Genomic DNA, 25,148 nt, shown 5'->3' with positions numbered 1-25,148 from the left:
TTACCATGTTATATCTTGGCCCTTTAAACTATCACTCTAATTGCCTCGTCAAGAAAACTCAAAATCATAGATTAAGTAGGTAATCTCCTTTGACTTCTTAGTAGGCAAGCCCACTCCAGAGTAGAGTTTCAGACAATGTTCCTCTTCTACTCTATAGCACAGGTTGCCATGTACACAGTAGAGTTGTAAGAATCCCCCAAATTCTTTTCAGCTAGAGTTATTGCTGCTGTACTAGATGGGTTTTGCTCAGTGTTAACATACAGGTTGGTTGGTTGGTTTTTGTACAATTTGTGGAACTTTCAGATGACTTCAAATGGAATGTTTTTCATTTTATAGTATAGGTCTTAGAAAAAGACAGGTCAAACATCAGTTAATAGCTCAGATTCTGGGGCTAGAATCTCAAATCCTAACTCTAACACTTAAAATCCTAGGAAAAGTGAGCTTCACTTTTTTTCATTTGCGTAGAGGAGGTAATAATACCAAACAGACAAAGTTTTAGCTAGGATTAATTGAAATAATGCATACAAAGCCCTTAACTTGGCTTAGATTGTAGCAATGTAGACTTTGACTATAAATGTATACCTGGAATACAGAGTCTTTTTCTCTTCTCTGGATATACTAGTCACCCTCTGTACCCCAAAAGCACTCCATAAAGTGTTTTTTTTTTCATCATAGATTTATAGTACCTTGTTATCCTTATGTCCAGAGACTGCACTAGCTTGGCCTAAAGTGGATATTGAGACAATACATGTTGAATGAATAAGTACACTTCAGCCTAGAGTGCCTACCCCAAATCTCACCCAGTGGGCTTTGTCATTATGTCATTCTAACCATCACCACCATCATCACCATAACCCTGTCATCCCCATGTTATTCTTTTGGTCCAATACTAACTGCTAGGAATACAAAGGGGTCAAAAGACAAGGTTCTTTCCTGTAAGGACTATAAAATTGAGTTAGGATGACTGAACATGGGCAAAAGTTAAACAGAAACAAAACAGAAAAGAAATCATTCAAAGTAGCACATGTTAAGTGTTCAATGAGAGGTACAGGCAATAACTGTGAGTAGTATTTTTTTTTTGAAAGATGAAAAGCACAGGTTTGCAACCTCATAGTCTTATCTTACATTTAGTCATTTATTTGGTGTGTGGTTTTGCTGTTTTTATACTCTGTTACTGAATTTTAAAAATAGTCTTTTGTTCTTGAGAGCAGTGTAAGTGAAAATGCATAGAATGTGTTCAAAACACTGTCTGACATATTGAAATCAACCAATAAATTATAGACAACATTCCTGTAGGAGAGAAGGCCATCTATGAGGGTTGAATGAGATTTCATAGAAGAAATAGAAAACATAGCAAGGACGGTTACTTTTTTAAAATTAATTTATTTTTATTTTTGGCTGTGTTGGGTCTTTGCTGCTGTGTGCAGGCTTTCTCTAGTTGTGGCGAGCAGGGGCTTCTCATTCTCATGTGCGGACTTCTCATTGTGGTGGCTTCTCTCATTGTGGAGCACGGGCTCTAGGCACGCAGGCTTCAGTAGTTGTGGCATGTGGGCTCAGTAGTTGTGGCTCGCAGGCTCTAGAGTGCAGGCTCAGTAGATGTGGTGCAGGGGCTTAGTTGCTGCACAGCATGTGGGATCTTCCCGGACCAGGGATCGAACCCATGTCCCCTGCATTGGCAAGTGGATTCTTAACTACTGTACCACCAGGGAAGTCCAGGACAGTTTTTAAAATGTCTTCCTTACACATTAACTCAGTTTTCTGGAATCAGTTTGGAAATAATGGGGTAGAGTGGTAGAGAGCGGGCGGGAATATGTGGTGAGTTACTGAATATCAGGTGCAGAATTATATTCTCATTAATTGAAAATTTTGGTTAATGCTCCTTAAATAAAATATAGCATAATTTTTATGTATTAACTTTCTGATATCTGAATTGAAATTCATATGCTTCCCTGTCAAAGAAGTAACTGATTTAATCAATGAAAATCTGTAAAATGGAACAATTTTGTGAGATACCATTGCAATCAAAGTTCTTCCAATCAATACCTTTGTGATTATTATAATAGGTCCCTGGAAAGCAACAGTATCTTGATGACACTTTCCAAATACTATCTGTAGTGAAACTAGAAGAAAAGATTCATTTTTAATGTTATATTTATTGGACTAGGTAGTTCCCACACATATTAAACAACTCACAGAGTAAAAATAGTCTACAGTAAAACATGTCTCTTTTCTACTCCTTTTCTTTAGTTCCCAGGTTTCCCTTCTCAGAGGAAATCCCTGAGGTCTGTTTTTCTGCAGATAAGTATCTAGAGATATTTCTCTCTTTTTAAACTCAAAAATTATATGTAATGTGCACATTCTTGAATTTTCACTTAATATTTCTTACTCGTTTTAATTCATAAGACTCTGCCACCTGAAACATGACATTTAAAAACAGGGTTACTCTAGTAAGGTGCTACAGTGATAATAGCTAGCTAGCATATATTGAGTACTTATTGTGTTCCATGAAGTTTACATGGATTGTCTAATTTAATTTTTATAATGACACTAGGGAGTGGGTACCATTTTTGTGCCCATTTTATAGAAAAGAAAAGTGAGGTTTAGAAAAATTAAATATCTTGCCTGTGATCACGCAGCTAATAGGTTGTGGAGTTAGGATTCAAATCAAGGCAGTCTGACTCCAGAACCCACATATGAAGTGTTCTATTGCCTCCCAGATTTCATACTCCTCATTTTCAGGAAGACAACTGTGTACATCATTGTATACATAAATAGCAGATAGCGTGATTAATAACAATGATGGTGGTGATGAAAATGACTAAAGCCTCTGTCACTGCTGACGGATGTCTGAGAAGCTGGAAGTTCTGATGGTAGCCCGGGTGGCTCTGGGGATTGAAGAGGGCAGATGGAGCCGCTGCACCAGCAACTGCGGAGCTGCAGAGTCAGAAGATGCTACCACATCTGAGGAAGTTGTGGTGATGGATGTTGGCACATAATAGTTCATGAGGTCTTTATAACTACCCCATGAGGGTGGTATTATTAGCCACAAGTTCTAGATGAAAAGCTGAGGCTCAGGTAAGTTGCCCTGTCTCACACAGCTGGGGAGTGACAGGACCCAGTCTCAAAGCCAGACCTTAACACCTCCTGGAAAGGAGGCATCTGGTAGGCACACCAGCCTTGAAACCCCAGCTTTGTGTCACTTATTGGAGTAGTTTCAAACTTTCCCCATCTAAATGTGTGTAACATGTTTTAGTGAAAGTTTATAAGAAAGATCAATATGAAATTGAAGTAGGAGTGGGTATATCTTTGCCACCCTCTTAACATGGGTACCTGCTTTTGTTCTTGTGGCATCCTCCAAGGGAGTTCCATATAATCTAGTTTGAAACTGTCATTTCTCCTTCTGGGATGGAAATTCTGTCTGACAAAAAACATGTTATTGAAAGGCCTAGTCTTCATTGATTAAAAGGCTAAATGGAGTCTGGTCAGATTCCACGTAAACTTCTGTCTCAGTTATGCTCTTGTCAGATTATTGGATTATACTGTTGTTTCAAAGGACATAATCTGGAGCTAGGGAAAGATGTTATTGCCTCTCTTCAGAGTGTAGGCAAGTGCTTTAACCATTCTAAGACTCTAATGTAACTCTCAAGATGATTGTGGCCTTTGCAGGGCTTTGTTCAAGTGTCTGTCTACCACAAGGTCTCAAGTTCCAACAACCCAAAGGACTAGTCTTTGCTTTGTCCAGCATGGTGGATGCTAGGATAGAGTCTATATTGCTAACTTTTAATTTCAGAAATAGTTTGTACAAAGCTTCCCTCATCTGCTATTGTAATGTTCTTATGAATATCCAGAATTTTACTCCAAGACCTCTGGCTTTGGTCCTGGCAGTCTGGAGTCTGTGAAATGTGTGCTGCCAGGTATGTCATAGGACATGCCTATACAACTGAGCAGAAAGGCAGGCTGTCATGTGGAACCAAATGAAATAATAAAGGACTCTTATAAGTCTCAAAGTTCCCATCAAAATTCTTGGATGGAATTACTTATACCTGGCAAATGGAAACACAGCTGTGTTTTCAATGATTTTTTTAAAAATACCCATTAAAATACTGGCAATGGCAGAGCAAATTAAAAAGTTAATATAATTTTTGGTTAGACAATACTTTTGTGAAAACCCATAGTCCTTTCTCATAATTGACACAGTGAAAGAAGCCTCGGTTGTAAGTTGAGAAATGAGAAAAAACTTAATTCAAGCACTAGACTGTTAATTTAATGAATATGTGACCTTGGGCCAAATAATATTTCTGAACCTCAGTTTCTTCTGTAAATGGGGCTGATACTCTCTCTGCTTCATCTGTTTTTTGTGCTTGAATGAGATAATATGTAAAAGCTATAAAGTACTCTACATATAAAGTATATTAAGTATGACTTCTAATGTGCAAAACTTAAAATCATATATAGACGACATCCAATAGATGCATCTTTTCTGTAACATTTCAAAATAATTGTCCCATCTTTGGATATTTCTGGCAATGGTCCCATATTCTTTAAGATGCAAGCCATTCTATATTTGGCAAGTGTCCCAAGTCAGTTTACTTTTGAAACAAACTCAGAGGAGGAATTAGGGTGCAGGTCATTTATCAGATCATCACCTGGGGAAGGGAGGGAAAGAGGCAGGATTGGGCAGAGGGAGAAGTCAAGCCGTCATGCAGTCCCAATGAAAGCTTCAAATGAACCCACGGCAAGCTCAGGTCTGCAGTAGCCCGTCAGAGTTGTCATGAGTTTTAAGTAGAGTGCTAGACATTTATGCCCTCTTATTGACTAATCATTGGATCTTGGGTCAGCTGAGGCAATCCTCAAAAAGGGTTAAAAACTGAAGGTTATCTTCTCCTGCAACTAGCGGAATAAATCTTTCCTTCCTCAAGGGGAACCTGGGCATCACTGCACTTATCAGACCAGCCTTGTAGATAAAACATTCTGCCTTATATTGAGTGGGAACCTTCCTCACTGTGCCTGTCATGTAAGTTACTCTATTCTGAGTCAATTCCAAGTCTTACCAATATTTTCTAACATAATTCTTTACTATATTCTGGAAGCACTAGTGCTATACTACTGATACAAACACATATATATTTCACATATACATAAGTGACATATATAAATTATATATAATGTATGTTATACACACATCTCAAATTTATATTTATACACATATTCATGTACATATATACACATATATTCTGAAAACATGTACTTTGAGTGCTCTGAGAATATGTTGTTAACAACTGGGTAAATGATGCTCCACTGTACTCAACAGCTAGATTTAGTAACCGTAGTGATGCCATTTATTGTAGACAATAAAATGAGTCTGCTCTCCAGGAGGACCAGGTTGGAAGATCATGAATTCTGTTTTGGGTGTGTTGGGTATGAAACTCTTTTGAGACATCCAAGTGAAAATATTGGGTAGGTGTTTGAATGTATATCTCTGGAGTTTTGAAAGGAAGTCTACACTAGAGATAAGTAATTGAGAGTTGATGTTTATATAGTCATTGAAGCTAGGAAGCAACATTTCTGTCACATTCCTGCAAGTCAGTAATGAACTGGGGCTGGGTTTCCCTTCGAGATGGTAGATTTTTCCTTCATTGGAGGGCTTTTCCTGGTCTGTTTCACTGGATTAGGTTACCTGCCTAGCTCTTGAGGCACTGGGAGTGCAATCACGGGTGTAGGGTGGGAGGAGAAGGGGACCCATGACTGGAGACTTGAGGAAAGCCAACATTTAAAGGCTGGTAGATGAGGAGAAGTCTGGAGCTGAGCTAGAAAAGGAGTGGCTGGAGAGGTAAAAAGGTAGAGTCATAGAAGTGAGAGAGAGAAGTGGTCAGCATTCTAAAATTCTTCAGAGAAATCATGCCCATTGGAGATGGAGATAATTGATGATCTTAGGGAGGGTGGTTTTGGTGAGAGTAGAAGCCAGACTAGAGTGGGTCGAGGAGTGAATGAGGGGTGAGGAAATGAAGGAAATAATGTGCACAATGCTTTCGAGAAGTGTAACTTTGAAAGTGAGGACAGGGATAGGGATTAGCTGGAGTGAAGTAAGGTTGTATTGAAATGGGAGTTAAAGAGGTGGGCCTGGGAAGGGTAGTGGGAGGAAGAGAACTAGAAATATCCCTCATACATCAATGCTTTAAACATCCTCTTTCAATTTTAAGTGGTTTAAACTATATTCTGAAACATTAGAGAAATGAAAAATGAGTGTTAGCGCTTTATTAAAAACAAACATAACCAAAATAGTTGGCTTGTGGGCAACTTATGTCAAATTGTACAGCTCAAATTGAAAAGGAGGTAAATATAAGATAATTTTCTTCTTGAGTTATTCAGACCAATGATTCATGTGTTCATTTTGCTTTTAACTAAGAAAATCTTGTCTGGTATGCTACTTAATTTATTTATCACCTGAAAGGAAAGTCCTGTAATTTGTCTCTCTTATTATCCGGATAAACAGTGTCGTTGACAAAAAGGAGAGGAGGTGTTTTTGCATGATCCTAATGCAAAGATGGATACTCTATCTGACCCAGATATACTACTTCTAAAAACGGTTATTTTCTTATATATGGGATAGGAATAAAAGCAAGGATTTTCTCCATAGAAACATTTCTCAGATTCTTTTCTTGAGCACATATATCATTTATCAGTCTGGCTCTATCCTCCATCTGCTCAAAGGAGACTCTCAACCCCAGGACAGTTCTCTTAAGTGTCCCGTGACTCCCCAGGGAGTGTTTCCAGGTGCTGGGCAATATTTTACAACCTCGTGCCACTCCACTGGGTACTTCAGTCTGCTCTTGGCATGCTGTGGTAGCTGCTGGGGGTGCTGCCCAAACCTACTGGCTTGCTGCTGATTTGTCTCACTCCAGGAAGAAGGTGCTCCAGAGTCGAGTTTTTTCCATAGACCATGGCCCAAAGCCCTCAGGGTGTGATGATTTATGCTGGAACGGGAGAATGGGACTGAAGGACTCTCTCTCCTTTTGTGTTAAGATCTGTTGGAGGGCTCATAGAGCAGGTTTTCTTAGGCCCCAGCATATTCTGAGGGAGGCAGCTTTTTCTTACTGCTTATGGTTCTTCTGCCCTTAGAGTCAGATGTTGTGTTCAGAGGCTGGGCCAGAGATAGAGATTCCCTCCCTATATCTATCTTTGACCAGAAGGGTCATCAGAATCAGTGGATTCTCAGGTTCACCTACTGAATCATTATTTCCATAAGTTTGTTCCATGCATGTTCATTTTCAACAAATCCTACCTATCTGTCTCTCTGTCTATTTATCTATCATCTATCTATCTATCATCTGTCTTCCTATCCTCTATTATCTGTTTGTCTATCTATCTAATCTGTCTACCTTAGATTGAATGTCTGTGTCTCCCCCAAATTCATGCGTTGAAATCCTAACCCCCCAAGGTGATGGTATTGGGAGGTAGGGGCTTTTGGGAGGTGATTCAGTCATGAGAGCAGAGCCCTCAAGAATGGAATTAGTGCTCTTAATAAAAGAGGCCTGATAAAGCTTCCCTGCCCCTTTTCCACCATGCAAGTTTACAGTGAAAAGATGGCCATCTAGGAAGTAAGCTCTCACCAAATGCCAGGTATGCTGGCACCATGATTTTGGCTTTTCAGTCTCCAGAACCATAAAAAATAAGTGTTTGTTGTTTATAAGCTACCCAGCTTATAGTATGTTGTTACAGCAGCCAAACAGACGAAGACACACGCATATATACACTCTCTCTCTAATCTATCTTAACTTATTAATCCATTCATGACATGTTTATCTATATTTATTGAGCATATGCTATTAACATACAGTGATGCATTAATTCTTCAAAGAATTCCTCCAGGGCCTTTTTTTTTTTTTTTTTTTTTTTAAGAGTACATAGTTGCAATAGAGATTGGGAACAGTGTGTTTCAGTGTCGGTTTTTCAAAATTATCTGTTACCAACAAATGGGAAAAGCTGTGATCTGTAGAAGAAAAAATGTGCAATTATATTTCCTCCATGTATTTCCACTAGCCCACTGACTGAAATTGAAAGTGCTTTATTACAATGGGTGAAAATTTGGAGAGAATCAATCATTCTGCATAATCAATCTGCACAATATTGCATCAGAGGCAATAGCAAACTGAACTACATACAAAGCCAGACTTCATGCTTTGAGAAAAAAAAAGAATAATTACTATAAGTGGGACTTTTGGACAAAATTTCCAAATGACATATAGGTAACATGGAAGAAATAGATATTTAAAGAAATTTTTTAGTGTTTTTTTTTCCCTTGTCTTTCTGAAGGATGACTTATTGTGGCTTGGAGGAAATTTAAGGAACTGAAACATTTAAAGAAATAGATTAGATATTGGCAATTACTATGAATAAATGAAAATGGTTCATAGCACAGAAAATATCTTGGAAGATTGTGCAGATTTAGGAAAGAAAGTGATCAAGACTCAGGTGACGCCCTGAATAACAGAGTCATGTAAGAAAAGTAGAAAAGAACAATCAATATGAGAATAAAAACTCTGAAAGCTAAAGTGTAGTCTCATGGCCAAGAATTCTCATCAAAATCCTTATGAAGACGTTTCCCCTTATTTTCCTTATAACATCAATGTGTATTTGTGTATCATATATGTATGTTTGATTCTTTCATTCCCTCAGAGAACTGGAAAGATTTAAATACTTTGCACTTTAGAATATTACATGTCTTGGATGTAGCACCTTTGTTCTATATAGTGTGTATGCTTTTTCTTCAGTACACATAATTTTTAAGCTATATTTCTCTTTTTCACTCAGTTGTCTTTCCTATAATTTAAAGCCATAAAATTGCATTGGTTTTTATTTTCAGTGCATTAAGCCCTCATAGAAAGACTTTTATTTTTTTACTTGTGGAAATTTCTTGCTGTCACATTTTGGCATTCTTCCACACAATAAGCAGTTGTGTAGCACTGGCAAGTGTCCATATATCTAGTTCTAAAGAAGTGTACCCTTCACTGTGTATCTACCATTTCCTCTTGACCCAACCTTTCTCTTTGACCTGGCTTGACTTATCTAATTGTGATTGTGGTGCCAAGTTCCTTCTGCTTGTGACCCACCACACACACATACACACAAATCCCTGGGAGACGTTGACTTTTGGGGGGTAGTTATAAGGGTAGAATGAAGAAGTTGGAGAGTAATAATAGGAATCGAGTAGATATTGCGGAACAAATTGATTCAAACGAGCTACTCTCATTAAACATATTCTCAGCAGGCGACATAATGGATTCTCTTCTTTCCTTTTCATGTGGCAAGTGGCTACTTTTGTGCACTGGGGAGAAGAGTCCATGACTGTTTTGTTTCCTGCCCTTTGATTCAGGCTATTCTATATTGCCAAGAACCAGAAAAGGCTGGAGCCATTGTGCACTGACATAGTCCTCGGAGGCCCGTTGGGAATAGTGGCAGCCAAGTGTTTCCCAAAGTGGAGGCAGTGCGGTTTCTGCTGGCCCACCGGTGTCTGCCTACGTTATTTAAAAACTTATTTATCTTCCCCAAACTGCAGATGAAACACAGAACCCTCTCCAGTTTCTGTCATCATCACCATCTTAAAAAAACGTGGTTTCTTTTAGTGATCTAGCACTGTATTAATCTTTTGCCAGACAGAACACTTCTCTAGCTTTCTGTGAAGGTCTTTTTTTCTCCAGTCAATCCATAGATTCCTTTTTCTATAGTGCTGCCTGAAATATCACTGATTTATGGTGAATTTAATTTTAACCACCACATCTCCTCCTCCCTTTCCTTCGTTCCTTTGTTCGTTTGTTTCTTCCTTCCTTGTTCCCTCCCTCTCTTTTTTTTCTTTTATTCAATACGTATTTAAGGTCTATTTGCTTAACATGCCAGGTACCAGGGATGCAGTGGTGAAAATGTAACACCAGGAAGCTATCATCTAGAAGGGAAGAAAGATATTTTGAAAATTAGTAAATTGTAGTTGTAATAAGCACTGCAAAGTGCAATAATATAAGTGTGAATAACAGGATGAAGAAACCTGCCTGTGGAAGTGATGTTTAAAAGGAGAGCTGGAGAGTGAGTAGAAATTATTGAGACAAAGGGTATGAAGGTAGAGTCCGAATCCATGGGAGTGTTTTCAGGCAGAGAGAATGGAATGTGCAAAGGCCGTAAGACCCAAAGGAACAGGGTTGACTCATATCATAAAGAGGCTAATGAGGCCTGAATTCAGAGTGAGTGAAGTGAGTCTGAGATGTTATGCAGAGGCCACATGGACCAGGTTGTCATAGTTAAGAGTTTAAGGTTTATCCTATTGTAAGAGATACCTGTGAGATGGAATTAAAGAAAACAGACACAATGCACAGAGATATTTAAGAAGGATAAACTGTTGTTCTAGTATTGTCAGCAATTTGATTTTTAAAGATGAAACTATCAATTTATCTTCTTTGTTCTGGGAAGAACTGTTTTAGTGTCTTAATCACGATTGTATAAGACAGGTTGGAACCTGCTCTTCCAAGGGAAGTGTAATAGGAGATATTTTTGCCAGGGGAAACACCTCATTCCTGCTCTATAGAGAGTCTTGCTGCTTCTCCCCAGTGATCTCAGGCCTATGGATTTAGACAGGAGGGTGAAGAGTAGACCCACTTTCATAGGAGTCATGGGAATTTCTGGGTGGACGAGGATTACGATCCATCTTAGAGTTCCAAGTTATTATACCCCATCTGATAGATTAGCATAATGGAAAGAACGAAGAGCTTCCTCTCCCTTTCATCCAAAAGAATGTATCAGTGGTGTAGTCTGGGTCTGGTCAGAACACAGAGGCATTGTGTGCATTCTGAATAGGAAGGGTTTCAAGACAGGGAAATAGAGGCGTATGTAACTGTTGAAAGCACTGCAGGAGCAAAGGGCAGGAAAGCTGCACTGATGATCTCAGCCCACAGCAGTGATTTCCATGATTCTGAAAGAAGCTCAGGTTACTTTGATCCTCATGTCAGCTCATGTGTCTATCTACAACTGCCTGCAACTGCCTCCAGAAGGTAATAGCCTCTCCATCTCTTCTGCCTTCTAGATCTCACGCAAATGCCTCTCATTGGTAGACTCTAACTTATAATCATACAAGGAAGTGGATTCTGGAAATGGAGTTCCCGGTTTGTGTTCTGTGATGCATAAGAGACCTTTGGAGAGGGTGGCAATGATGTCAAGTTGACCAGGGGACAGTCCAACCCAGATGGTGACCCTGGCTCAACACCAAAGCCTCAGCTGCTGTGAGGGAGATAGGGTTCCCAGTAGAACAGGCTCCCACTTTGAGAGTGTGGATGTGCCTCCTTGAGACTTCCTGTAATAGCCAGGGTTCTCTGGAGAAACCGAACCCCAATAGTGTGTGTGTGTGTGTGTGTGTGTAGAGAGAGAGAGAGAGAGAGAGAAAGAGAAATGGAGACAGAGATTTATTTGAAGGAATTGGCCCATGTGATTATGGAGGCTGGCAAGTCTAAAATCTGCAGGGTGGGCCCTCAAGCTGGCAGAATCCCCTCTTGCTCAGGGGACGTCAGATTTTGTTCTAGTCAGATCCTCATCTGATTGGATGAAACCCTTCCACATTATGTGGGGCAATCTGCTTTACTCACAGTCCACTGATGTAAATGTTAATCTCATCAGAAACACCCTTGACCAAATATCTGGGCACTGTGGTCCAGCCAAGTAGACGTATAAAATTCACATCACACTTCCCTTTCTTCATTTATACCTGAGAAGTTCCACCACTGCTAGATGCTGTTCTGAAATAAACAAAAAAATTTTAATCAATATGCCCCAAATTAAAAATTCATGATCTTTTTATGTATATATAGTTCAGTCCAACTCTTTTAAAAGAGTGTGATAATTATTTTTTCCCTTTTCACTTAGATTTAGGAAAGAGTAGAGACATCTCTTTGTACTGTACCCTCTCAATATTCAATCATTCATTCATTCAGTCAGTCAGTCTTTCAACAAGTATTTATTGAAGATACAGGCACTGAGGCTAGTGCAGTGATATGGATAATAGATCAGATCCAGAAAATAACATGTTAAGCTAGGGAGCCACACAAACATTTTGTGGTAACTTGTGAAAAAGAATAAAGGAAACTGCAAGTGCAAAAGATATTAGATTTATAAGCTTGCAAGAGCTGATCCAAGAAGCTTTATAAAAGAGTAAAATTTTAAAAGCAAATTAAACAAGTGAAAGTTTACAAATCTTAGCAAATCATGATGTCTGCAGACCTGTTCCCTGAATAATCAAAGATGAGTCAGGACAATTGTTTATTCAAACAGTTTAACGTTGACCAACTAACATAGTTTATTTAGGAAGCAAATGCCTTAGTAAAGAATATACAGACCCTAATGCATATTTAATGACTTTTTCATTGCTCCCCCAATATCATTTCCTTTGTAAGATCCTGATTTTACCAACTGCTGTCTTGCCAACTACTGTGCTTTTCAGGAGGATAACTGCCATGGTTGATGGAGGATTATTATGTTGAGAAGTTGCTGAGAGGGTAGTTTCTGGCCATATGAGAGTGCACATTTCATGGCAGTGTCACCAACTCTATAGTATGAATAAAATTGGAACAAAACTGGCAAGTAGATTTCTAAGATAGTTCCCAATGACCCTCACCCTTATATAATACTCTTCCCTGGGGGTGTGGGTGGCACCTGTGAATATGATGAGATGATTATATTACACTATATGGCAAAAGGAAGATTATCTTGGGTGGGCCTGGACTAACCAGGGAAGCCCTTTAAGAGTGGAGAGTTTTCTCCGGCTGGTTTCAGAAGTCAGAGTTTCAAGGCAGCAGAGACATACTCCTGTTGGCCTTAAAGAAACAAATGCCGTGTTATGGAAAGGGCCACTTGTCAGGGAACAGTGGGAGGCCTCTATAAGTTACAGATGCCCTGGTTTACAGCCAACAAGAAAACAGGGACCTCAGTCATAAAACCTCCAGGAACTAACTTCTGCCAACAATAGAATGAGCTTGGAAGTGGATTTTCTTTTTTTCAGAGCCTCCAGATGAAAACTCAGCTCAGCTGACCCCTTTATTTCTGCTTCGTGATTCACTGAGTAGAGGACCCAGTCACACCATGCCGGACGTCAGAACTACGGAATTGTGAGTGAATTAAGAGTTGTTGTTTTAAGCTGCTAAATTTGTGGTAATTTGTTGTGTAACAAAAGAAAGTTAAGACAAAAAGGAAAACAAAACAATATCCAAATTTTATTTCTTTTGGATGTGATATTGTGCTGAAATTGGTCTTGTGGTTCCATCGTTCTATTTAGGTCACATACAGTAAGGTATGATCTCGATGGTGAGGTGACATAGCTGGAGGTAGGCCTCCCATAATGGAAGGGTGGTTCCTTTAGGAGAGGCCCACTTCAAACCTTGTAAAATTGCGGAACAAGTTAAAAAAGGGTATTTTCCCCATAAACTTTCTGAATGTGTGGGTCACTATTTGGGTCACTATTTTTTTTATCATTAATACTTCTATGAACATGGGGTTTAGAATAGTCAGCTAATTTGTTAGTTCAAGACTTGATAATACTTCAAACTCAAGTATGTGACTCACATAATCACTTTGTAATGTTCAGTTTAGAGCTGCTACGGGCTAATTCATTTTTAATTTTTTTTTGTAAAATAATTCACTTTCTAACTGGTAAGCCATAAATCATCTTCAAAACCTTTTCATAAGTTCAATATAATAGTTTGAATAATCAGAATTATATTTATTTCAAGAGAGGCTGAATAAAGGATCTAAATGTGTAAAGTTAGAGACTTCTTGAGAAAAACATAAAATGCAAATCTAACTTTATACATTATTCTTTTTTTAAAAAAATATTTATTTATTTATTTATTTTGGCTATGTCGGGTCTTAGTTGTGGCATGCAAGATCTTTGTTGCGGCATGCAGGATATTTTTAGTTGTGGCATTCGGGATCTTTAGTTGTGGCATGCGGGCTTCTTAGTTGCAGCATGCGGGCTTCTTAGTTGCAGCACGCGGGCTTCATAGTTGCGGCATTCATTTGGGATCTAGTTCCCTGACCGGGGATAAAACCTGGGCCCCCTGCGTTGGGAGCGTGGAGTCTCACCCACTGGACCACCTGGGAAGTCTCCTGTACATTATTCTTTATCTTCTTTCCCTATTATAAAATATTTAAATATTTAATTCCTTGAAATTTTGACACTGATCTCTATACAAATTCTTTCAGCTCTGCTATCACGCATTATATATTTAGGATAATTGCGTATTGTATTAAGACAAAATAGATCAACGATCTTTAATTACTTGTTAGCTGGAAGGTTAGAACTGCAGCTGTGGTTATTCTTCTCCTTTTTCTTCTGCCTGTGACTCAAATCTCAAAACCTCTTCTCACACTCCATACTCAGACCCTTCGCTTCATGTCCAATCATCTTTTTCCCTTTAATTCTCATCATTGACCTTTCCTCACCCTAATTTTCCATGAGCTTTTCCTAGCTTCCTCCTTTTAACCATTATTTTACCTACCTTTTCTCATAGACCGTTTCTTTCCACCACTACTGCCCTCCCAACCCCCAGAAATTAATTTCTTTCCTCTTCTCTGTTTTTCTTTTTGCTAAATAGTTACTTAACTCTAGAAATGTATAAATTCCACACAGAGATTGGGCCAGGATATAACTGATTTATGCAAGTAAACCTCTTTCCTTATTTTCCTCTCTCATTAAGAACCTTCTCACATCCTCAACATAAATTTAATCAGCTTACCTTTATCTTCTCTCTCAACTTCTAGCTCCTACTTCATCACTATAAATTGCTGAATACCTGTGCGTAATACCAGGGCTAGATTGTGCAAAAGTTGGGACATTCAGAATGTTACTTAGGAATTTTACCTGCATTTCCTAGGATCCTATCAGAGATCTGCTGAAAAAGAACAAGAGAACATAGGGTTCTGCTGGATCAGATGATACGATACCTTTGTGCACATTGCATAATCAACCATGTGGGTGCAAAGCTTAATGAGGAGAAGAGACCTTTATGCAATTTTGAATGAAGGTGGCCTTTCCTGTGGAAGGTTATAGCATTGTGTCAAGGTTTATGACTAGAAAAGGGATGTGTGGGCTGCATCCAGCCTCAGCTCATCCCCTTTGCTGGGCCATTTTGTGCAGTGAGCAACCTGCACGATTGTATGTGGCCTGACTGGGAAGTGCGACTCCAGTAAATGTAGAACAAGCAGAGGATAAAGAGCAAGGTTTATGTTATGAAATGTAACAGCAATTCATATTTCCTTGGAAAGAATTAAAATTTACTGAAAGTCTTTTTCAAGGCAAATACTGAAAATATAAGGAATGATCATTAAGGTTTATAATAAATTAGGCATTAGAAATGTGTATTTCAGTAGGAAATGAGAGTAAAATTGGGAAAGTAAAGATAGGTAGATGGGGTATAGAACGCTGTTCAGCAAACTTTTTGTTAAAATGCCAGGTAGTAAATAGTTCAGGGTTTCTGGACCATATAGGCTCTCTGTTGCAATTTTTAAAGTCTGCTCAAAAGCAGCCATAGAAAATTTGTAAATGAATGGGCATGGCTGTGTTCCAGCAGAATTTTATTTACAAAAGCGGGCTGGGAGGGGTTGTATAGAGTATTGAGAGAAAAGGGTTCACGGAGGCATTTGGTTGGTGTGAATCTGCTGTTGATGCAGAAAGAGCTCTAAACCTGAGTAACAAGTGTTCATAAATTATCAGACAGATAAATTCCACACAGGTTGAAAAAGAACCTTTTGATAACCAATTTGAATTTATAGATCTACAAACACTAGGAATGGAAGTTTTGTCAAGCATTTGTTTCTCTGTTAAATCTCCTGTAATGTATACATTTGACAAGATTAAAAACTGGACTAATAGACTATATTTCACATAAAATGTTACTCTTAAAACTTCTTTTTCAGTGCTCAGTTTAAACAATATATAATGGTTGTATATTATGATCCTTTGGGTCATGGTGAATTTTATTTCCTTTGCTTCATAGCAACTAGCTGATATCAGAACTGACCTTTGTTGCAGCTGGCCTTGCTAATGGAACTCAGATGGTTTGCTCAGATAAGTAATACTTCGGGGAAAATTCACTGTAAGCAAAATACTTGAAAAGATATGAGAAAGGGCAACACTTGGGCTATAAAAACAGACTTTATATTTCTCCATGGAAAAAACTTTATGGTCCTAGCATTTTACTCATTCTCTAATTATCTAAATATGTCATTCCATAGCATAAATATAAAGATATTTTTGCTCTTTGAGGGCAAATTGCCCTGAGTTATCAAACTCTCAGATCTTGAAAAGAATCAGTCTTGAAAAGATCCTTCTACCCCTCCCCCTCCCTCCCCTCTCCTTCTTCCCTTTATCCTTTCTTTTTTGTGTGTCTGTTTTCAAGATGAATATAGACTGTTCCAGCAAAGTCTTTATAGAAACTATGTGAAAGAGGTGAGTGCTGATGGGTTATGGGCAACTGGACATCTGGGCCTTCGTGTTTCCTGCATGGAGCAGAATTCCTTTGGCCACACCAGCCCTCCTGTATTGTCTGTTGTAGTCTGTAACCTCTCCTTTCACTGAAAGGGGCAAATTTATGAAGGGGTTCACACAGCTCTTCTGGTTTTTAAGGCAACTAAGGCCAGCTGGAATACACTTTTATTCACTGTAATACACTTTATTTCATTAGATTTTTATATTCCAGTGAAAACTGGCTGTTGAGAGGCCTCAGAGTCAGGGTTTAGATTTTGATTGTCATTTACCACTGCTAGAAAGAAATTAAACAAATTCTAGTGAGGACATATCTCAGTGAAAAGAAACCTTTCTCTTCCATAGCACATTGATGAAAAGAAAGCTCAAAGTTACAAGGATTTTCTGAATTCCATTGACTCTTTACTGCTAATTAGTAGCATGACTTATTTGAGTGCACTTGATACTTGCTTTGACTTGCTTTTAATATCACTCTAATTTCCCATGGAACCTTTTTGTTCTAAACTTGCTGCGGATAAATATACAAACTATGGACAGGACCAGTCTTGTTTATTTATGAAACAAAGTTTTGTTATTATTATATTTGGAGTTCATTTCTAGGCAGTTAAACGAAGGAAGTAATTAGTACCTTCTTTGAAGGCCATTTTGAAATTTTATGAAAAAAAGTATGTGATAGAAAATCAATCTGGGAATGCAGTGGGTGAACTGATTCTAATCCTACTCAGTGTATGATGCTAGATGGATTTTCTAGTTCTGGTTGTGGGGTGGGGATGGCGTATTTCTGTGGGGTTGGAGACTAACAATAGTAGCTTGTATGGCTTTCCTGTGTGTGTGGTCTCTGGAACAAGTAACCTAGAGAGAGTGTGCCACTGAGAGGGCTAGCAGGGATGAAGCTAATGAATATTCAACAACGTGGCTCTGCTTATCTCCTCAATGTGATTCAAATGTGATGCGAGAAAAAGGTGAATGCAGGTTGTTGGTGAGAGGAGAACTACAATTTCATCCAGTACTTGAAAGGCATTACTTTCCAGCATCATAGATATTTGTCAGTGACACCTTACAGCATTAGGTCAAGTCTGTGCATTTATTAAATGGTTCTTTTTTGAAGAATCACCCCAATGGCTGCTAGACATAGAACGCTGCTGCTCCAAGTAAATCACTGGTTTACACCAGATCTTGACATTTACAGCCCATCTAGCATAAGATGCTATAAATATAGGTTTTGGTTATTTACTTTATAGTAGAAATATTCAGTGTATTATGAATTCGTATTTGTTAAGACTTGGGGAACCTTTTGGTTAATTCTTCAGCATATTTGCTGCTACTGAATTTTTTTTCCCTTTTGGTTCAGTGAAGGTGATTCATTTAGGCCCTGTGCCTAATTTCCCAAGATCCAGAGATTATCTAATGAGTTCCTCAGAAAACTTTGGAACAAAATTAATTCAAGATTTACTCAGTGACTAATGTAATCATATCTCTGGGGAAATAAGCTGACCCCTAGTTTACTGGTTAGTTGCAAAAAATTCTGGCAATGAACAGAAACAAGGGTAAACATCTGTTATTTTAAAAAAACTCGGGCTTCCCTGGTGGCGCAGTGGTTGAGAGTCTGCCTGCCGATGCAGGGGATGCAGATTCGTGCCCCGGTCTGGGAGGATCCCACATGCCGCGGAGTGGCTGGGCCTGTGAGCCATGACTGCTGAGCCTGCGCGTCCAGAGCCTGTGCTCTGGAACGGGAGAGGCCACAACAGTGAGAGGCCCACGTACTGCAAAAAAAAAAAAAAAAAAAACCCGTCAGGGACCCTTGATGTCCATATGAGACATAGACAGCCTCAGTTTTAAATTTTCCTCCCAAATAATGACATTTCTTCCTTTGCCATCATAATGTATCTGTTGATAAAATTTACCATGTGTATTCATGAGAATATGATTTATAAAGTTAAGATGTAGACTGGATCTTTATCATGTAAAAGCTTCTAATGGATTGTTTTTGGAAGAGTAACTGTGAAAAGGAATGTTTGTTTAGAGCACAAGTTGGGAAAACATATGTAACCATGAAGGATATTATTGGAATAAAAGAAAAACTAACATCACCACGTTCATCTATTTCAAACTTTGATGCATCAGAAGAAAATCAATCTGTGATCCAGAAGGCACTTTAAATAGTCAAAGGATATTTTTTCCATCAGACATTTCATATTTGTGCTTAGATAATGCTTCAAATATTTTGAAAGAACAGAGAAGTGCTATGGAAAAAAATCACTCTATTTTTTACGATCTAAATGATCGTAACTCATAGTCCTGGCCAGAATTTTGTTTTCTTAAAACTATTCCCTGCACATATAATGATGATTGATATGGTAGTTCTTAGTCCATACATATGTATGCTGTGTGTGTGTGTGTGTGTGTGTGTACATGTATGTGTGTGTAACTTGCATGTGTAAAACAGGTCTTTTTGCACTTTATGAGTTTAATTTGGAATCCAATTCTAAATGTTTATCTTTAAGGCCTAGAATAACAGAATTTGTGAAAAGTAGAATGTACCCATAGTTTAACACAAGTCCTGGGACAAGATATAAAGTAGGTGAAGTTCATCTTCACTGAGATTCCATCTCCATCTGTAGGGGCTTTACTCTTTGAAGTTCTGCCTCTGGCTGGGGAAAACATGCTGGGCCACCAGAAGAGAACTGTCAGGGGGCGGGGGTATTTGTAGCTTGGAGAGTGGTTTTTGAACCAACTGTCGACTTCCTATACTTATTTTCTCTCTCTGCCATTTTGAATTTCTCTCTCTCTCTCTTTATTGTGTGTTAATTTCTTAACGCATGCATTTTATTTTTAAAATTTTATTTTATTTTTTAAGTAGATATAATCGACAAATAACATTATATTAGTTTCAGGTATACAAACATAAATTTCTTTCTTGTGATGAGAACTTTTGAGATCTACTCTCTCAGCAACTTTCAAGTATATAATACAGTATTATTAACTATAGTCACCATGCTGTACATTAAAACCCCAGGACTTATTTATCTTATAACTGGAAGTTTGTACTTTTGACCAACTTCATCCTTTACCCAAACCTCACCCCCTGCTTCTGACAACCACCATTTTATTCTCTATATCTATGAGTCTTTTTTTTTTTTTTAAGATTCCGCATAAAAGTGAGATCATATGGTATTTGACTTTCTCTGTCTGACTTATTTCACTTAGCATGATACCCTCCAGGTCCATCCATATTGTTGCAAATGGCAGGGTTTCCTTCCTTTTTATGGCTGAACAATATTCTCTATCTATCTATCTATCTATCTATCTCTCACTCACATAGTGAGGATAAACTTTCATCCATTGATGGACACTTCGGTTGTTTCCATGTTTTGGCTATTGTAAATAATGCTGCAATAAACATGGGGGTGCAGATACGTCTTCAGGGTGGTGATTTTGTTTTCTTCTGATAAATATCCAGAAGAAGAATTGCTGGATGATACGGTAGTTCTATTTTTAATTATTTGAGGAAACTCTGTACTGTTTTCCACAGTGGCTGCACCAATTTACATACTCACCAACAATGCACAAAGATTCCCTTTTCTCCACATCATTGCCAACACTTGTTATTTCTTGTCTTTTTGATAATAGCCATTCTAACAGGTGTGAGGTAATATCTCTTTGCAAGTCTCTGATTTGCATTTCCCTGATGATTAGTGATGTTGAGCATCTTTTCAGGTACCTGTTGGCCATCTGTATGTCTTCTTTGAAAAATGTCTATTTCGGTCCTCTGCCCATTTTTTAATCAGATTGTCTGATTTTTTGTTATTGAGATGTATGAGTTCTTTATATATAGTTTTGGATATTAACCCCTTATCAGATATAAGGTTTGCCAGTAGTTTCTTCCATTTGTTGATAGTTTCCTTGGCTGAGCAGAAACTTCTTAGTTTGATGGTATCCCACTTGTTTAGTTTTGCATTTGTTGTCTTAGCTTTTGGTCTCAAATTTTAAAAAATCATTGCCAAGATTGATGTCAAGGGACTTATTGTCCATGTTTTCTTCCTGGAGTTTTATGGTTTCAAGTCTTCCATTCAAGTTTTTAATTCATTTGAGTTAATTTTTGTGTATGGTATAAGACAGTGACCCAGTTTCATTCCTTTGTATGTGGCTGTCCAGTTTTCCAAACTGCATTTATTGATGAGACTGTCCTTTCCCCATTGTATAGTCTTGGCTCCTTTGTTGTAAATTAATTGACCATATATACATGGGTTTGTTTCTGGGCTCTCTATTCTGTTCCATTGATCTATGTGTCTGTTTTTATGCCAATACTATAATGTTTTGATTACCATAGCTTTGTAATACAGTTTGAAATCAGGAACTGTGATGGTTCCAGCTTTGCTCTTCTTTCTCAAGATTGCATTGGCTATTCGGGGTCCTTTGTGGTCCTATACATATTTTAGGACTGTTTCTTCTATTTCTTTGAAAAATATCATTGGAATTTTGATAGGGATTGCATTGAATCTTCAAATAGCTTTGCAGAGTGTAGACATTTTAACAATATTAATTCTGCCAATCCATGAGCTTGGAATATCTTTCCATTTATTTGTATCTTCTTCAAATTCTTTCATCAGTGTCTTATAGTTTTTAGTGTACTGGTCTTTCATGTTTTTGATTGAATGTATTCTTAGGTATTTTATTCTTTTTGATGAAATTGTAAATGGGATTATTTTCTTAATTTCTCCTTCTGCTGGTTAGTGTATAAAAATGCAACAGATTTTTGTATATTGAGGTTTTTTTTTTTTTGCGGTACGCGGGCCTCTCACTGTTGTGGCCTCTTCCGTTGTGGAGCACAGGCTCCGGACGCGCAGGCTCAGCGGCCATGGCTCACGAACCCATGTCCCCTGCATCGGCAGGCGGACTCTCAACCACTGCGCCACCAGGGAAGCCCTCGTGTAAGCCCTCGTGTATATTGATTTTTGTATCCTGAAACTTTACTGAATTTGATTATTAGTTCTAACAGTTTTTTTTTTTTTTGGTAGAGTATTCAGGGTTTTCTATATATAATATCATGTTATTTGCAAATAGTGACGATTTTACTTCTTCCTTTCCAATTTAGATGCCTTTCATTTCTGTTTCTTGACTAATTGCTCTGGCTAGGACTTCCATCCACTTTTATTCTTGAACTTAGTAATTTTGAGTCTTCCCAAATGCATAAGCATCTCAAATGCTCTTTTCTTCTTGATCTTTCATTCAGAACATATTCCTCATTTCTTTGTTTTCCTTGGCTCTCTGTTTTGGTTTGTATGTGTTAGAGAAAAGAACCACCTCTCCCAGTCTTTTTGGAGTGACCTCATACAGGAGACAAATCTTATCATTCAACTCTTTCCTACCTCTTGGTCGTCTCTCAAACCTTTTGGTTTGTCCAAGCAGCCTACTTTGTTCTTAGTTGCTCCCAGTAGTTGAGAGTGTGCCAAGACCTGTCAGTGTCCCAAAGGGGAGAATCTTAGTCAGCATCTAGATGCAGGCTGACTGGAAACTGAACCCTCAGGCAGTAGTTTTTAAAGTGTGCAAATATACCTCTTTCAGGGGAAGGCGAGGAGAGAGCATTTCATTCTTTTCTCTCTGCACTGAACTCTGGCATGAATCAGTTAAGAACTGTTTCTTTGTTTGCTACCATCCCATTGAACCTGTGAACACAAACCCTGCTGGCCATTAGAGCCAAAGTATCAAGGAATGTTTCCTCTGGGTAGCAGCCACAAAAACCTGGATGCCAGATATGTGCACTAGTGTGTGCATTTTAATGCAAGTACATACAGAGAAAGAATGAGAAATTCTCCCTACCCTCCACTTCCCATTCTTCTCCCATCACCACTGTTTACATTTTAGTTGTGTATCTTTTCAGTCCTTAACATGGGCACACATTCTAAAAAATAAATATATTTTGACTCCAAATTCTACTATCTTTTCATTTTATAAATATTAGTCTAATCAGTTTTTTCAGAAAGAATAATTACTATCTTTTAGGTAAACATATTAGTCTACCAACCAGAGTAAATATAGCCCTTGGTATACAGAAATTGACTTCGAGTTTCAAAAGTCTCTTCTTGCTAGACTACTCATGTAAAACTCTCATTACACTTTACGTTATGGGCAACTTGTAAAATACTGTAGTGGGTTAAATGGTGCCCTGCCCCTCCCCAAAGGGTTTATCCATGTTCTAAGTCCTGGAACCTGTGAATGTCACCTTTTTTGAAAAAAGGGGCTTTGCAAGTGTAATTAAGGATCTTGAGATGAGGTGATCATCCTGGACTACCTTTGTGGGCTTTAAATCAAATGACAGGAATCTTTATTAGATAGACATCCAGAGGGGAAGGTGTACACAGGGGAGAAGGCAAAGTGAAGATGGGGGTGGAGAATGGAGTACTGTGGCCACAAGCCAAGGAAGCCAAGGGATGCTGGGCGCCACCAGAAGGTGGAAAAGGCAAGGAAAGATTCTCCCCTAGGGTCTCTAGAGGGAGTGCAACTCTGATGACATTTTGATTTGAACTCTGGCCTCCAGAACTGTGAGAGAATAAATCTGTCATTTTAAGCAACTAGTACGGAGTGTCAACCAAGAAACACAGAAGGCTCCAAATAAGAAAAGAGTTTATTTGCGGGGAGCGGTGGGGGGGGTGGTCTTAGGGATTGCAGTTTGCAAGACACAGATTGGGGAAAAACCTAAAGAGTGTTTCAGGGAAGAGAAAGAGTCAGGGGCTTATAAAGGCAAAAGCTACATGGTTGGTAAAGTTGTCTGGCAAGAATATGATTCACTATAACAGAAGACAGGAAATATTTGTCCTTAAGGGATAGGTTGCCATGAGTTATTTTAGGGTCACCATCCAATAAGTATCTTAAGCTTCTGGAATACTGGGCAGATGTTCCGAATGACTGTGTTAAGATAATAAGTGATCAAAGTTCATATTCCATCCTGCCTGAGACATGCACAAGTCACACTTCCTCAGTCGTTTCCCAGCTCCATTTTAGAGAACTCTCTTAGTAATACTGACTCAATTTTGATTTTCCTTTCACAGTGGTAATTTGTAACTGCAGCTGCAGGAAACTAATTCAAACACCAACGCCAAAATACCACACTTCCATTATCTAGAAATAGAAGAGAATGAAGCAATTGACTCACAAATTTCATTCTTAAATAAGCAACACTTACAACTTTTATTGTTATAAAACAATATCCCAAGAATTATTACTCTAGTGAGCTTCTATTTGAACATCTGTATAATTACCTGACTATAGCACTGAAACTAGAAGATTTGTTTCTGGATTAATAAGAAAGACTTGTTAAATAGCAATAACAAAATACTAAATTAACATTATCTAAGCCTTAAAGTTAGACATTTGAAATTAGATTTCAATTAAACTCATAAAATGGAAGCAATTTATTAATAAGATTTATATTTACACAATGTATATTTTTAAAGCACTACGTTGAGAATTGTAAATCTATCGAGTTTATATTTGAGCTATTATATAGACACTTAACTAAGGGCAGTAGAATGAAAATATTAAAAAATCAAAATTATTGTAGAGGGGCAAAAAATTCCTGCTGTGTTTTATTGGACTTGTTCAAAACAGCAAATTTACTGTAGTTACACTGTTTATAATTAAATAAAATGGAAGTGAAAAAAGATTTACATTACAATAGTCACTATCTTAAGAATTATAATTCTATCAAATTTCCATTTGGGCCATTGTGTATTCACTTAATGAATGGTGATAAAATTAAAAGAAAAAAATACTTTAGATGAAACTCAAAAGAATGTATTCCTGTGGTCCTGGAATCTTCAGAAGTCTGCTTATTGGAAGGCTGGGTCAACTCTGAAAGTGACACACTTCTATTTTCAGGTTGCAGGACAGAAGACAAAATCCAGTGCTTGGTGGAGAGACCTTTATCATTTGAGGGTGAGCTGGGGTAGGAAAATCACTTGGTGATTTTCCAAGAATTGTTAAATAGCAATAACAATTCTTGGGAAGGTCCGTACTAGCTTTCTAGGGGAAAAAGAGGGACAGGAGGTTCTCTTCTCAGACATTGTCCCCTGACATCCTCTGCAGCATCTGACCTCTGACTGAAGGATGCAGTGGAGGTCCAGAGTCTGGGCCAGATGTGTCCTATTCTGGTGGGAGCAGTTAATCAAGCATAGTTAAATGACTGATTATCTGTGGTGTCATTTCTACTGGATTCCATTTCTGAAGATGGACTTCTGGGTTATCAAAAGAAGGCATAGTAAAACTCACAAGTTCTGTTGATCCTGAGATTCTGGCAAGCCAGGGAGCATCAGGAGAAGTTCTGCAATGCACCTGTGGAGGAATTGCTTGATCAGGATAGATTGATCTGGTGGAAGGATCATTTTCCTGTAGTTCTGCTTTCATGGGGATGATGTTCCTGGATCACTGAGCCATACCAGCTATATTAGTTTGCTAGAGCTTCCACAACAAAGTACCACAAATTGAGTGGCTTAAATAATAAAAATGTATTTTTCTCATAGTCTTGGAGGCTAGAATTCCAAGATCAAGGTATTGGCAGGTTTGGTTTCTTTCAAGGCTCCTTGGCTTTCAGATGGCTACCTTCACGGTATGTATTCACATTGTCTTTCCTCTGTGT

At 38.2% G+C, this 25,148-nt stretch overlaps 1 long non-coding RNA gene across 1 annotated transcript in view; it reads left to right on the top strand.

Annotated features, from left to right (window-relative positions):
- Nucleotides 1-24,783, top strand: part of LOC125961988 (uncharacterized) — an 82,077-nt gene extending 57,294 nt beyond the window's left edge. The window contains exons 3-4 of the long non-coding RNA XR_007473241.1: nucleotides 13,034-13,139; nucleotides 24,392-24,783. This is a non-coding gene — a long non-coding RNA (uncharacterized LOC125961988). The remainder of the gene's footprint in view (nucleotides 1-13,033; nucleotides 13,140-24,391) is intronic.
- Nucleotides 24,784-25,148: the final 365 nt, after the last annotated feature.

The sequence above is a fragment of the Orcinus orca genome, chromosome 18 (genome assembly GCF_937001465.1).
Source record: "Orcinus orca chromosome 18, mOrcOrc1.1, whole genome shotgun sequence".
Taxonomy (NCBI): domain Eukaryota; kingdom Metazoa; phylum Chordata; class Mammalia; order Artiodactyla; family Delphinidae; genus Orcinus; species Orcinus orca.
This window is presented reverse-complemented; position numbering and strand designations above follow the sequence as displayed.